Raw genomic sequence first — 15,719 nt, 5'->3', positions numbered from 1 at the left:
GATGATGATGACTCTCTTTGGTGGGCAGTACAGAGAGGTATTTCTTTTTCCTCTGAAGACATAAGCAGCTAGCTCTTCTCTGCTGTGATCCTACACTGTAAGCAAAGCTTGCAGACTGTATTATTTCTGCTGTGTCACCTCTGCTCATGTCTGTGGTTTGGATGGAACTGCTGGCTTGGGAATTCCTTCAGCTGCCAGTTGCCAGAACAGGGAGTGCCTCTCAGGAAGGGTTCATGCAAGATTTGTTCTGCTGCTGTTGTTTCCCCCCTCCTCCTCAGTTGGTCACAGCTGGAGGCAGGATACTGCTCAAGCTGGATCTTTGCTCTGAGCAGTTCTGCCTTCCTTGGGGTTTCCAAGGAGATGGTAAATTTCCTGTGAGAGGCAACGTGTCTCAGTGAGATTGTGTGGAAGCTTTTGGATGCAGTTTTCCTTTTGAGCTGGGCAATACTGAGGTGGGAAAGCGGGGGGATTTGAAAATGATCCATTCCTAAAGGGTGTGAGGTACTTCTCAAAGCTCTGACTATTTTCCTGCTGTAACTGTTTTTCAGCTCAGGTTGGACATTAGGAAGAATTTCTTTTCTTGAAAGAGTGGTAATGCACTGGAATGGCTGCCCAAGGAGGTGGGGGAGTCACCACCCCTGGAGGTGTCAAGAAAAGGGTAGGAGTGGCACTGAGGGATGTGATGTCGAGCAGACAGACACGGGTTGGACCTGATGATCTCAGTAGTCTTTCCAACCTTAATTTTTCTATTATTCTATGAACTATTGCTGAGCTTAAGGAAAGATTTCCCCACCAGCACTCCTGCTCTGAGAACCGAGTACTTTCATCTCAAGAACAGAGAAGGAAGAAGCTGCACAAGTAGCAGCGTGTTTGCAGAAAGCCACCAGGGCAGGGAGGACAAAAACCTCTGGGATTTGCCTTCAAGTGTGTCACTAGTCAAGGATTCACTTCTACTGGTGCCATTCCCACCTGCTCAGTGGGAATGATGCCCCCATACATTGGTGGCTTCCATTACAACAGAAATGCTATGAGATGTTTCTCATTTAGCATGTTGTCTTTAGCCCTTCATTGGCTGTGCTGGTGAGTGCCCAGTTAGGAATGCCCTGGGATGTCCACTGAGAGAACCCTGTACAAACTCTCTGGAAGACCTCCAGATAAAGGGAAGCTCAATGGCTTCATAGGGAAGCAAAACCCAACCCAGGACCACAATTCCTGAGCTCCAGGCATGAGACTTCTCTTGTTCCACTGATCTGCGGGAAGTCGTTGGTCAGCCCTTGGTGTCTTCTGTTGTGGGGTATCTTGTACTGTGGGGACACAGTGAGCGGACATCCCGGGGGTGGGCTGGTGGACGCCTGCACAATGCACTGCCTGCAATGGAACTGCCCGCCCCTGTCCTCCGTCTGACCGCTTTGCCGCAGCACACTGTTCCTCTTCTTCCTGGAAAGCGAGCTCTGTGGGAGCAGGGCAGGGGAGATGACGGCTTTATTGCTTGAAGCTCTCCAAAGCGCTACATCCTGCTTCATGTAGTAAAAACTGGTTTGCCCTATTCCAAAGCTGCTTCATATGCGTTCGGGTTCACAGCAGTTCAGTCTCATCAGGTCGCTGGTGGCCAAGTGCTTACGTGCAGAATTGTTTCAAAGTCAGAACACATGCAGAAATTCAATGGGATGGACGTGCAATCCATCAGGATCAATGTAAATTGTGCTGGCACAGGGGGCAAAAGCACAGGGAGGGAACTGATGTCAGACAGAAGGGGATGGATGGGGAGATGGGAAGGCTCACAGGCTGGGCAAGTGGAGCTACAGAGCGGGGGTGTGCAGCAGGACTGCTTGAGCTCCAGTTTACAGGTGTGTTGCAATGCTGGTAATGCTGATGTTGTGGATAGAGGGTGATGTGGGAAAACACCCAGAAAATAACCAGAATCTACAGGTTTTGTCTCAGGGTGTGAATATGGACATTCCTTGGGTAGATACCCAGGTGATATGGTCATGATTACGAAGCTGAGTGCAGGAATACTTATTGCTGATGGCATAGCCTGCTGACATGGCATTGGCATCATTCCGTGCCAAGACAAACATGTTACATTCTGATGTTAGTTACTGAATTCTAGTTAAGCTCTAAACAAAAACAAAAATAAAAACTTGCCAACCTTTTGGGTTTTTTAAATGGTTTTTCTGCCTTTTCTCCTTCCAGTGCCAAAACCCACTCAATACTGCCCAACCCATATTAAAAAAAAAAAAAAAAAAAAAATTCTGTTTCATCACTGCAGTATTGAATCTCCAGTATCTACACTCAACTCCACATGTAAAACGTGAAGGAATGTCTGACTGACCCTTCCAGAGTACATTATTCACTGTTACCTCAGACACACAAGTGGCAATGGAGTGTTCTAGCCCTAATCCCACAGTGACAATCCTCTTAAGCAATCCACTCAGAACTGTTCTCCTGATCCAGTTCTCCCACCTGGGCTGTGTGGTGATAAGCCAGGGGGCTGTGATGATGAATTGACTCATCTGAGGTTTCTCCACGGATCCAAATCACGGCATGACAGATTCCTGAGGTCGGGAGGCTGCAGCTTCATAAAACATGGCCAACATCTCTGCCAAAAGGCCAAATCCTGCTGTCCTGCTCAGACAACGGCAAAGGAAAATAAATGCAATGGCTAATGCCTGGAAGAGTGCGTTACCCTGGGTTCAGAGGAGAGTTGCTGCTCTTTTTCTGCTGGGACTAGAGCAGAGCTGAGCTGACACTGCAGCTTCAGAGGCTGCTGGTATTTCCTTTGAGTCATCCTGGTAAAGGGACTGATAAAGCTGGGCCAAGGCTCTGTGCCACACGTGTGCCTTGCTGCCTGTTTGGGAGTGCAGATGTCCCCACTGCAGTGCTACTGGGAGCCAGCCGGGCACGAGTCAAGGCTGGAGCCTCATCCCTCCTTCCTGTTTTTGCAACTGTGCTTCTGTGTGCATTGGGTCCTCTTGGAAAAGCTTCGTACAAGAGGTTATGCCAACAGGAGCTGCCTGAAGGAACAGGTCTCACACAGGAACAGGGGCAAGGATATTCCAAGCCCCCACATCCCAAAGCTTTCCAAACTTTCTCAAGCTTCTTCTCAATGCTCCATGTTTCAAGACCAGGTCTCATCAGAGACCTCCTGTTTTTGACCTCCTTGAACTGTGGGAGGCTAAGCATACCCTGCTCATATCTTGGTCTCATCAAAACAGCTCTGAGTGCCACATGTGGATGTCTTCCATCAGCACAGGCACTGCCTCTGCTCCAGGTGCCTGCAGTACGCTAAGCACACAAAGGTCTGCTGCCTGGCAAATTCACCTTTAAGGACTTTTAAAAGACTGTTTAGTGTCCAGTGTCTCAGTAAGCCAGCATGTGCATGCAGAGCACCTTGCTGAAGTTTTCAAGTTTCATTTATGTCCCTAAATCATGCCCCAATTTCGGTGGCATTTAGTCATTTTTATAGTAAGAAACGTGCTGCATACTTTGATAAATGCAGTGAGGATGAGTCCATGACATCACTTTTTAACAGTGGGTTAACCAGAAGAGATAGAGGGATGCTGGAAGAGCAGCAGCTTCCCAGGGGCTCACGGGATGGGGTCATTTCTATCAGTCCCCTCCAACTCACCCTGTGATTCCCCAAAGATCTTCCAAGACAAACAAAATCCTGCTTGCTGAGCCTTTCTCAACCCTCTGACATGAGAACAGTCTTTAGCACAGACAAATTCCTCAAAGCCATTCGTAGAAACTGCTGTCTAATGACACCCTGCTGCCGGCTCCTTACAGATTACTTCAAGATGCTGAGATCCCACCTGTCCTTTCCAATCGGTTTTACTTAGGATGCTTACTAGAGACGAGCAAAATAAATGTAAACTGATGCAAGCTGATGCACACTGCTGAGGAACATTGCTTATTATATAAAGGTCAGCTGCTGTCAAACTGCTGCTGAACTCCAGGGGTTTCTTTTTTTTCTGCACTCCTGGAAATGAGCTGAAAGCACAGGGCGGCATCAGGTGGGAGAGCTGTGGGTGCAGTGTGGGGCTGGAGCTGCACAACAGCCCTGAGTGCTCAGTGTGTGGCTGGGGAAGCTCAGCACCTGCTTGGCAGTAGGATGAAACCTCCTTTACGTTTCTTTAAGGGTGTGCCCAGGACGTTTAGGTAATATGGCTCGAAGGTTCTGTTCTGCTATTGATTTCCTATGTGGCCCTGAGCAACTCACTTAACCTTTCCATAGTACAATTTCTCTTCGATCAAAAAGAGAGCAATGATGCTTTTTCGCTGCTTCTGCGGGGATCAGTGGGGACAAGGACCTTAAGAGGTGACTTTGGTTCTCAGGGTGTTTCAAGTCATGCCAAACATTTCATTTGGTGCCAAGCAGAGATAGAACTTTATGCTTGCTATGGAGAGGTCACCACAAAACTATGTATCATTTCAAACACTGCCAGAAATTCTCTGTGTATTTATTTCCGCAGCGAGGGGCTCTGTTTACGTCAGCATGTACAAATTTGAAAGAATCTTCAGACATGCTGCACAAGGCTGGGAAGCTTGCAGCAGAGTCCTGGGATGAGGCTGACACTGCCCAGTGTCCTGGCTAAGTGAGCTGTACGAACCCTGAGGTTTTCTGCACGTTCAAACCGTATCCAGACCGCTTAGAATGTTCAAAACCTAGGAGATATGGTAACAGGCACTGTGCTGATGACGATCTCCTAGCATCAATGGAACATCCATTCAGTACAAGAGTTTGTCATGTATTCCCAGATGTCAGCCTTCAACCAAAGAAAAAGAAAAAATCACAGAATCACATCTCAGGAGGAAGAATGTCCTCTGAGGACACTTGAGGAAGGATATTAAAGAATGACTATATAGCTGAACAAGCTTCTACATCCATAGATGCTATGAAAACTTATTTTGTGTGCACTGCATGCCTGAAATGGGGAAACAATCTTGTTTCCATTTCCAGTACCTTCAATACGGGCTTTGGACAGAGGAGATCAGTTCTCATACTCTTCATCTAGTTGTAAGTCAGACACTCTTAACATAACCAAGCATCTACAGTGCAGCAGTTCTTAATCTTGCTTTGACAAGTAGGACAACAAACCTACTTTTGCCATATAGAGTAGACCTTACCTTAGTGCTCCGGTTTTAGCTTTACTGTGCTTTGTTTCTAAAGCAGGAAGTACCCAATTTTATACATCTATCTTTCATAAAATGAAGCATCGTTCCTGGAAATCAGAATCCATCCAGTTTTGCTTTTACTGCTACAAACAAGAAGTTATATCAGCCCTACCGTAGCTCACTTTTTCTTCTTTAAGTGCTTTCAATTCTCCAGGAGCATTAGGTGAGGATTTGAGAAGTGCTTTCCTTGCATTTTGCAAAACAAAAGTTAAAATGCAAGAAGCAATTTCTCAATACAATACAAAGCCACAAGTTCATTTCAGACCTTGCAAATATAAAGTTTTATCACATGCAAAATATAGATTTCATCCTGCTTTCTTAATAAAACAGTTTTGGACTGTGAGCTTTAATACCCTATATGGTCAGAAATGATGATAATTCATTACTAGGAGCACTGCCAGATAATGTCCTAATCATTCCTCTGTTGTAGCATTCTTTGTCCCTTGAAGATGGAGTTACAGTGCGGAAATCCAAAAGAATGAGTTGATTTTCAGTCCCTTTATCCTGAGGATTTTAGGAGTTTCAAATCCAGATCAGAATTGCACTGTAGGGCCAGGTTGAGCTCTGCTGTGATGTGGAGAGCATAACAGAGGACAACCAGGAGGTCTGTGACAAGAAGCTGTGCTAGGATCCAACACAGAATAACCTTTGCGGAGGCAGAGAGGTCACAACGTTCATACCAAGAATATGAGCCATGAAACAAGCGACCAGAAACCTGAACAGCTCATTATGTTAGGTGTTGACTGGGCATTAATTAATTAACCCAATTATTAGACAACCCCAGCTTGTCAACACTGCAAAAGATTACCTCATGCTACATATTCGTGCTTCATCTCCTGCCGCTGCTTCCGCTGCTGACATCTGCCTTGGCTTAAAGCCCTGGAGAAGAAGCAGACCAATGTTGAGATGAGGGACCAGTGCAGGTGCTGCTCCTTCCTGGTGCAGAGGCGCCGCTCTGAGCACTGCAATGTGATGTACCCAAACACAGCACTGCAGCCCGGCTGCATTGCTTCTGTGCGAGTTCTGCACCTCTTTCAGAGAATTTCATGTCAGTCATGCCCTCAATTTTGGTTTCCCTCTTCAAATCACTGTACAGGAACTCTACATTAACAAGACTAGTGCTCACCCTTGGATGGATCCCTCATTTGCCCTAAACTTGTTTCTTTGGATTCCAGATCCTGACTACTCCAAAACCCATTAGTTCCAATAAAGACCGGTTAGAGCAGCATATCACTCTATTTTGTTCTCCTCTTTCATCCTAAACAACAAAATCAAAAGGGTTTTTAATCAATATCTGACAGCTGTGCTGAATATGGGGTGGAATGATGTGTGGGGAGCAGCAAGCAGACACTGAGGTGTTGCATGTAAATTTAAGTGCAGGCATGTATGTGCTTTGTTACCTACAGGCACTCAGGCATGGAGAATGATGAGATGGAATGGCTTTAAGTTGCACCAGAGGAGGTTCAGGTTGCATATTAGGAGGAATTTCTTCTCAGAAAGAGTGGTGATGCATTGGAATGGGCTGCCCGGGGAGGTGGTGCAGTCACTGTCCCTGGAAGTGGTCAAGAACCACGGAGATGAGGGACTGAGGGGCACGGGTAGCAGGCAGCTCCACCAGCAACATTCATCTTCATCTCTTCCTGATCCAGGCAAACCCAGTGCTGAAGAGCCTTCAGCAGAAGAACTGAACAGCCTTCACATCTGCATGTCTGCCCATTATCTGTATCCTTTCCTTGCTGCACCAGACCTTAGTCCCAGCTCACAACCATGCTTTTACAAAGGACACTGACCCACTCAATTCAACCCTTGAAAGATCTACAGTGCCGCCACGCCAAAAAAAAATAAAAACAATATATGAAAAGCAGATTGAAAACAAAAAAAAGAATCCCTTCCTAATCCTTCTTTCTTGGCAGAACTTCAAAACTCACTTTAATGCTTGAAATTAATGTGTAAGCATCTCCAGGCATCCTATTTTGCTCCTAGCCACCAGCAGGTTGATTGGGAACCAGTTTGCACTTTGCAGAGTGAGAAGCTTTGAGGTCCATGACTCGCAGCCTGAGAGAGGTGTTCAGAGCTGAGGTAGGGTGAGCTATGGATGATCCAGCCATGCAGTTGCTCCTGGATCCTTTTCTTTACTTGTTTTCCCAGAGCAGAACAAGCAACCACCCTTTGTTGAACTACTGCACAAATGGGAGCTGACAGCAACATCTCAAACCACTGAGGAAGCCCAACTGCCAATAGGCCTTTGGGAAACCCATGACTTGTAATTTGCAGCAGTCACTCCATGCTCATTTCTTCTCCCTTAGGTGAAGGATCCAAAGCTAACAATGCTGTGTCCTTATCAACAGAAACATTTGTTGGGGAGGTCCAAAAGTGACTGAAACAAAGCTCAGAATCTTTGAAGTGCTTTGTCCTATTCCCAGATGAAGTATGCTTGTTTCCAGTTAAATCCTTTGAGCTTCAGCAGTGAGTGTATATATATATAGATGTGAGCAAGAAAACAGTGACGGATACAACAATAACAAAAACATAAGGCTCCTTCATTTCTTATTCCAAATCAATAAGCTATATGGCAGATGGCTAGCCATGCTTGAACTGTGCTTTTAACTCTGATAACACATAAAACACCCACTGATAGCAGAGACACGACGCTCCAGAGAGGAGCCAACACATTATCAATGAAAAACAGCAGATCTGGATCCACAGGCAACTCAGATAACAAATTCAGGAGTATTCCATTAGTAGGATGGAGGGAACTTGGAAGGATGCATCAAGTACATACAGATTCTTTCACTTGCTAGAGAATGGCATTTGCAATCCAAGGAGGCACCTTCCTCACCTTTGCACAAGAATCTAGAATCAACCTTGTGTTTGCTTTCAGATGCAGAAGATTGGGGGTTATTGTAGCTCTGGATGGATTTCTGCTTGAAAAATACAGGCAGAAGCTGAAGGCTGGGATAGCAAGAAGGCTGTGAGAGCTGCCTGCAGGCTGGGGATGGGTGGGAAGATGGTACCATGGGTCCCAGCTGAGATGGACTGACAGAGCTCTTCTTTAAATCTATGATGAAATGACCTCCAAACTGTAGAAATCCCCAAGTGGACCTAATCCCAAAAGAGCTCCAGGACTGTCCTCTGAGCTCCCAGTATCGCCTTCAGGTGCAAGAAATCTGGCTCCTGCAGTAGAAGAGAGCTCAGAGTGCTCTGTACCCAGGAAGAGTTTCCTGACTGAGTTTTCTCCTCTCTGCATGAACAACATTTACCACTTAGGAAAGAGACCCACAGCAATTTTTAAAGAGCACTGCAGACCCACAAGTGTTTTACTGGCCCCTGGAGATCAGCAGCAGCTGGAACAGAGCTGAAAGGCAGGAAGCAATTGGCCCTGTTATTGAGGGAAGGGAATTTTCATTTAACAGGGCAGCAGTGCTGGGTGTGGGGGGGTTCTAAGCAAGACCTCGGGTCTTGCTGCAGCCACAGTCTTTCCACAGCAGTGGCAGTGCCCAGGGCCCCAGGCAGCTCAGTGACACCGGCAGATGGGGCAGAGGTGGGAAGGTGCACAACCACTGCTGCTGTGCTGCCAACCAGTGCTGTGCCCCAGGGCTGAGTGCCCCTTTGGGAACACTGCATGGGTCATCGAGCGTTCAAGGGAAGGTGCTCTCCTCAGGATCATTAGGAGATCAGGAAAAGCCAGAACATGTTCCTAGAAGGGAGCTTTCAGGACTGCCAGGATTCTACCTGCAGGATGGATGGCCCCGGTGCCCTCCAGCCTGTGTGCGGTCTGTTGCTGCCCTGGCTGCTGATGCCGGCTCTGAAGTCACCATCCGGAGCAGGAAGCTGGGGATTAGCAGGAACATTTTTCTGTCAAGGGGATAATCACAGGCACATGGCACAGATCAGATAGCCCTCCTGCAAGCCAGAGCTCCTAATGACGGTGTTTCCCCGGTTGCTGTAGAAGGGCTCTTAACGAAGTTCCTGCCCTATTCCATTTCCCAGCACTGAGCACGATGGGCCTCTTCTCCTGAAATCTCCCAAGTCTCTGAGCCCTGTGGGGCTCTTCCATCCATGTCCACGCTGACCTGCCCCAGCCCCATATGAAGTGAATGGCCCTGCTCTGCTCCTCTTCGGGTTGGCTCTTTAATTAGTATTTATGTAATACTAAGTAATAATAAGCTCGTTCTTCACAAAGAAATAAGGACAACACTAAGCAGCCACCTGCTTTTCATTTTGCTCAGTAAATATATCAGCATAAAGTAGGTGAGTCAAAGATTTTGCAGTAGAGATGCAGAAGACACTGCCTGTAGAGAGAAAACCATCTGAAGGTGGTTGGAGGTCACATGGCAGCATTATATTTGTGAGTCTAATCTATGGAAAGTACAATTTTAAACCTTACTCCAGGAATGTGCCTACATTTAAAGGAATCCAGATCTCTGGGGCTCTGCCATAATAAACTCAGATGCGTAGGAGAACATCCTGAAGATAGGCATGGGTGAGGTGGTACTTACAGCTCAGTAAGGGCACGGCAGAGCAGTTTCTATGCTCAGTGCACATATGCCTCCCATTTGCCTCTTTGAGGGGTTCAACAAGGCACCTCTTTCTTGACATGGGCTCCCAGGTGAGTGAACTTTGCTTTAGTGGCATCCAAGCATGAAAGAGATAAAGTTTTAATTAAGGAGGGAAAAAAAAAAAAAAAAAGGAAAAGATAAAGGCTACAGGAGCTGTTAAAGACAATACAAACAGAATTAAAAGAGAATTGCAAAGAGAACGCAGGCCTGTAAGGTAATGGAGGTTGTGCTAAGGGACATGGTTTAATGGGGAAATATTGGTGGTAGGTGGATAGTCAGGCATGAAGATCTTGGAGGTTTTTGCCAACCCTGGTGATTCTGCAGTTCTATAATTCTATGCCAGAATTCTCCTCTCCCTGGCTGGTGGGAGCTGGGTCTCACAGCACTGGTCCAGACACCTCCATCCCTCTGCCCACAGTGAAGCTCCTGTGAACCAGGGTCTGCTGCTTCTCCCACAAAAGCTGCTGACCTCACTCATAATGATAATAATAAACACAGACTGCAAGGGCTGTTTGGTTAATGAGCTTCAAATTCTTGGGTGAAAAGCAAGGTTTGGTGGCTTGGCTGCAAAGTGAGTGATGGAGCCCAGCCCCGTGACCTCCTGGTCCCACACTAGGGCTGGGAGAGAAGGCTGTTTTGCTTGGCACCAGGCATCAGAACTGCTGCCCTGTATGCTCTGCACTGCATTACCTGCTGCAGTGCTCCATCCTCACCCACCTTAACTGGGAAATGCAGCTGCAGAGGTCACCTGCTAGCAGCTGGATGGATGAGGGTGCTGGGTTATTTCATGTTAGTTTGGTTTATTTAAAGCCCCCATAATTACTTTTCACACAGCTATATTCATTGTTGTTTATTTTGGACATCAAGCAGGATTTTCCCCTTTCAAAACTGCACCCACTCAAACTAGACAGCTGCCTGAACTAATGCAACAGGAACGAACTGAGGTTTCCAAGGGAAGCGAACATTTCCATCTTATCCACATCTATCAACAATAGTCACCCTAAAATTCCAAACCTGGAAAGGGACAAAGATTTTTGTGGATGAAAAACAATTATGCTACTGAGGACAGCTATAGTTGGTACAGCTGATGGATGTGGAAGCACCAGGTCTCCTCTGCACTGCTGCTTCCCCAGAGTTCATAGAACAGTTTGAGTTGGTAGGGGTATTTAAAAGCCATCTGGTCCAACCCCCCTGTAACAGAGACACCCACAGCTCCATCAGTGCTCAGGGCCCCTCCAGCCTGACCTCAGGTGTCTGCATGGATGGAGCACTGCCATCTCTCTGGGAAATCTGTACAGTGCCTCACCTCCCTTATCATAAAAACCTATCTAAATCTAAATCTCCCCCATTTAGTTTGGAACCATCTCCCCTCGTCCTATCACAATAGACCTTGCTAAAGAGTCTATCTCTTCCTGAAAGGCTGCTCTCTGGTCTGCCAGAGCCTTCTCTTCTCCAGGCTGAACAGCCCAGGGCTACTAGAAGCAATGTGGATAGAATCATGGGAGCCTGGAGGAAATCCTCTGCTCACCCCAAGCTCCCTCCATGGCATTTTTGCCTTCCTTCTCTCTAGTCCTCATACAGGACCTCTACTACCATCCAGCATTCTGGGTCAGCGTGCTCTCTCCATTGCACCACCTGGGATACCTCCCCTTGTGTTCCACTCCCACCAGAGGCTTACACAAATGATTATGAAACCAAATGACTTTGACCTTTGAAGTAAGGAATCAGCGCCTGGGCAGAGCCCGATTTAAGGCAGAACTATTTACAGACACACCAGGAGCACTGCATTACATTTCTGTTATTCTGGGAGGGAGCAAGGAGCCAGCGCACATCACGCTCAATTCATACACTGAGATCTTCATCGCAACTCCCAGCTCACCTGCCCCAGCCTTATGCCATGCCCCACAGCATCTCACTGCCATGCACCAGCCAGAGAGGTTTTCTGGAAAAAAACAAACACTTACAGAACTGGATTGGAACTTATCAAACCTCTCTGTGTTGCCGATTGAACTCACACCCCTTTTTATGTTGAGTGTTCTGCTGAGAGCTGGTAGAAGGGGTGAATTTGAGTTTGCCAGGGCTAATTTTAGAAAGAGAAGCTTTGCACCATTTCTCTCAGGGCTGGCTACATTAAAAAAAAAAAAAAAAAAAAGTCAACCACAGATTAAAATAATTCAATTACCATACTACAGCAAATAAAAACATTAGCCAAAGATATAATCTCACATGCTTTTAAAATACACTAACACACAAACACCATTCACAGATAGCATCTCCTAGATGAATGCCACACACAATGGTCTATCTAAAAGCAATTACTTACATTGTTTAAGGAGTGTTTGTTCTGGCATTCCAAAGTGGGCTGGGGTGGGCAAAGAGACTGGGTGGTTGCGGGACATGGTGCCTTTCACTTTCATCTGCTGCTCAGAATTCAGCCTGAGATCATCAGGGAGCAGAAACCACAGTAGGATTAGAAGTGATGGCCTTAAGTTGTGTGAGGGGAAGTTTGGGTTGGATATTAGGGGAAAAAAAGAAGTCTTTGAAAGACCAGTCAGACATTGGCACAACTGCCCAGGGAGGTGGTGGGTCACCGCCCCTGGAGGTGCTCAAGAACTGTGGAGATGCAGCACTGAAGGATGCGGTCAGTGAGCATGGGTTGGTGGTTGGGCCTGGTGACCTTAGAGGTCTCTTCCAACCTTAATGATTCTGTGATTCTATGGATGCTAGGCAGGATATGAGATGTGGGCTGGGAACATGCTGCTAACTCCCCCCAGAGCTAAGGGATAGGTTGAACAGGGTTCACATCACATGCTGGGAGCAGGTTGAGGTAAAGAGACAAGAGATGTGACTGTCTTCTTAGTGCTTACTGCCCATCTCATTGCTAGAAAACTGTGTACGTTTGTTGGTGGTTGTAATGTGATGAGAAGCACAGCAATGATAGCAGAGCAGCAAGGCTCCAGGCTACAGCAAGTAAGAAATTGCCAAAATGCAACAGCTGTGGGCAAAGAATTAAAGCAAAGAAGCTGCTTACCTTTGGAAGACCTCAAGCGCGTGGAGATCTCCAGCAAGATGCCCTCAGCTCCACTGCCAACCCTTAAATGAGGTCTGGGAAGAGGTGGATCCTGGCTCCATCCCTTCTGGTCATTCAGCTGCATTGCATGCACCTGAGCTCCACTGGATTGGCCCTGCCTTCCCACCAGGTGCTCAATCACTGCTTCAGGCCATGACTTAGCATTTCCACCACATTGGTGATCAGCAAAATAAGTATCTTTGTGTGTTCTGGAGATGTTTTTGTGCAAGGGTCTGAGTGTGATCATTTCAAGCCAATGCTTTCACTTCCAAGGGATTTCCATGTCCCTGGACCTTGCATAACACAACTACTGCCTTTCTTTCAGGATGTGGATTTTCTTCAACGCTGAGAGCAAAACTCTACGACAGTTCCCACTGTAATGTCACAGCCTCTATGAAGCAGGAAGACAGAGGCTCTGGTCAGACTGAGGTGTAACAGAGAAATGATACAAGCCTGGGCTTACCCTAAACCACTTCTGCACTGTGATTTTCCTTGTTCCAGCAAGGCACTTGGGGACCATAAAGGTTAGAATCCTTAAGAAAAAAAACCTTTTCTGCACCACTTTGTGTAGTCTGCTCTAAAAGAAACGGGCACTAGCGGCCGTGCTGCAGTACATCGACATGCTCAGACTGCAAAGCTCCTGAACAATCCCTCGAAGCTGGGGGAAGCTGCTCTGACCAGCAGCCTCACAAGCTATTTTGGGTTTGATATGCAGCAGATTTGATAAGAAAGCTCTCAGGAAAAAGCAAATTTCCTCTTGGACTCAGTAGAACTGGGCACATATTCCGGCACACACAGTTCCCTTTCCTATAAGCTTATGATGTAGCCTTCTAAAATTAGGAATTAGGGGAGAAGCCCTGAGCCCATTGCAAGAAAGGACCATTGCCCCAGGACCAGGACTCACTGGGGGTCTCTGTAGACTCTCATCGATGGGGGATAAATATGAGAAGAAATAGAGTCCTGATAACAGCCTTTTATCTCTATTACTCCGTTTCCGCTGTTGCCCTCACATTATGTTGCTCCACAGCCTGTATTCACCATCAGTGCTGATTTATGGACCAGCAGTTCAGACTTTAGCCCAGAGACAATGAATCTCCAGAGCTCGGCTGTTCCATGTGCCATGCTCCATATTAAGCCCTTGGTTTTCACTGGGATCATTTCTTATATTCAGCCATTTCCTTTCCCTTTGGTCTAGACTTTAAAATCAGGACAAGAACACAAGAACTGTGAATGCCAAGGCCATCAGATGTTACACACGAAGGCAGTAGGGAGGCTGCTGTGTATCTGCTGCTGTGCCAGGTGCTTTGTGCCATCCCTGAGCCCCAGCGCTGCAGGCAGTTCCTCTGCTGCTCCTGCCCCTGTGCAGTGCAGGGGTGGGTGTTATCATTCAAGCCCTAATTCCTAATCACGCTTGTTCCTGACTAGCAGAAAGGAGGTGTTACTGGAGCTGTGACTCAGAGGTGGCTCCCCCTCACGGTGTGACAAGTGGAGAGGAAGAGGAATAGGAGCCAGGAAGCCGCCACGAAGAACCTGCCAAAAGCTCGCTGCCTCTGCCAAGCTGCTGTCTGAGCAGGGGGATTAGGAAAGCCAGCAGCCCCTAGAGACCCAGAGTAATGTAAGCAACCCTCACACATGTACACATGGCCACCTGCTTCCATCGGGGGGCTTCCTCCTTCCCAGCCCACGATAAGCACCTGGGGATCGGGCCAAGGGAGCATCCCTTGTCACAGCCCTAAAGAAGATGTGTGTACCTGAAAGCATGGCTGTTCGTTTCCACTTGTGTCACATGGGCTGGTAAAAGTGATTACCTCTTTCTCCCAGCCCTGCCTCTCTCATTGATCCCACTGGCTGCTCTTCAAATGTCACCCTGCAAGGAAGGAGCACACATCCAATTGTAAAAGGAAAAGATTAATGGGATGACAAAGCAGCAGGGTCAGTGTGGGGATGTACTACATGAAACAAACAGGGTGCACCTGGCTGTGACACCCTGCAAGCTGAGGTCCCAGAAGGAGGCATTGTGGGGTGGGCAGAGCCCCCCAGTGCTATGGGCAGTGCAAGAAATGCAAACCTAACCCTCCTCCCAACCTATACTCTGAAGTTTAGTATTGTTTCTATTTGAAAAGAAAGCCTGTAGCTACTCAAACGCACAAGTAAAAGCAGGCACACCACAAAAATAACCCAGACTTTGGGTGATGACATTTATGTGGGGCAAAATCCTGCCTTTAATTTGAAGTTGTGTTTGCTGCTGCAGTGTGAGTCACGGCTGCACAGCGGGGGCTGAAGGCAGCCCGGGCTGAGGGCGCACCACAGCACACTCCATGCAGGTGAGCAGATGGCCAAAGCAAGCAGAGAGCTGCCAAACTGAGGAAGAAAATTCAGCCCTGCTACCTCCACCATGCCCCACAAAGCATGCGAGGCCCAAGCTGCTGTGATTATAACATAGAAAAAGCCAAAATATTGAGGTAGAAGCTGGGCGTGCTGAGTTCTGCATCCCATGCCATGGTGCTGATACAGAAGGATGGAGGGTCGTTACCAGGACGTGCAGGACAAACAGACAGCTCTGATGTGTTATGCATGTGTTATGAAGCACAGACCTGAGCTCTGACCCTCCCAGACTCTGTGTTTTCTCCTAAGCTCCCAAAGCTGCCCCTCCTCCTTTCAAGACAACACTTCTTGCAAGGATGAACATGACATGTCTGTCGTAACAAGAAACCTGATGCTTTTTGAAAGTTGTGATTTAGTGTCACAGCATTTCCTGATGTTAGCCTTACAGGAAGCAGCACAGCAAACTTGCCAGTTACTACCATAAGCTTACCTTGATCATTTCCAGAGTTTTCGGACCAAGTCTTTAAAAAGAGCATTGGACAGCAAGCTGAGCATGACGTGTAGTTCCCACAACCACCACTTCTCCTTCC

General features: G+C 47.2%; 1 long non-coding RNA gene across 3 annotated transcripts; it reads right to left on the bottom strand.

Moving 5' to 3' along the window:
• Positions 1–5,853: 5,853 nt before the first annotated feature.
• On the bottom strand, positions 5,854–12,796 carry LOC122185149. Of its 3 annotated transcripts, none has more exons than XR_006180758.1 (4): positions 12,766–12,796; positions 12,058–12,170; positions 8,908–9,030; positions 5,854–6,054 (listed from the first exon to the last, which is right to left on the bottom strand). It is a non-coding gene; the product is annotated as an uncharacterized LOC122185149 (long non-coding RNA). The 3 variants fall into 3 exon arrangements; XR_006180759.1 differs by lacking the exon at positions 5,854–6,054 and adding an exon at positions 7,319–8,530; XR_006180757.1 differs by lacking the exons at positions 5,854–6,054; positions 8,908–9,030 and adding exons at positions 9,735–9,798; positions 11,614–11,676.
• Between the last annotated feature and the right edge of the window lie 2,923 nt (positions 12,797–15,719).

This window comes from Lagopus leucura, unplaced genomic scaffold, assembly GCF_019238085.1.
Source record: "Lagopus leucura isolate 7727_CA_CO unplaced genomic scaffold, USGS_WTPT01 Super-Scaffold_100027, whole genome shotgun sequence".
In the NCBI taxonomy this organism is placed as follows: domain Eukaryota; kingdom Metazoa; phylum Chordata; class Aves; order Galliformes; family Phasianidae; genus Lagopus; species Lagopus leucura.
This window is presented reverse-complemented; position numbering and strand designations above follow the sequence as displayed.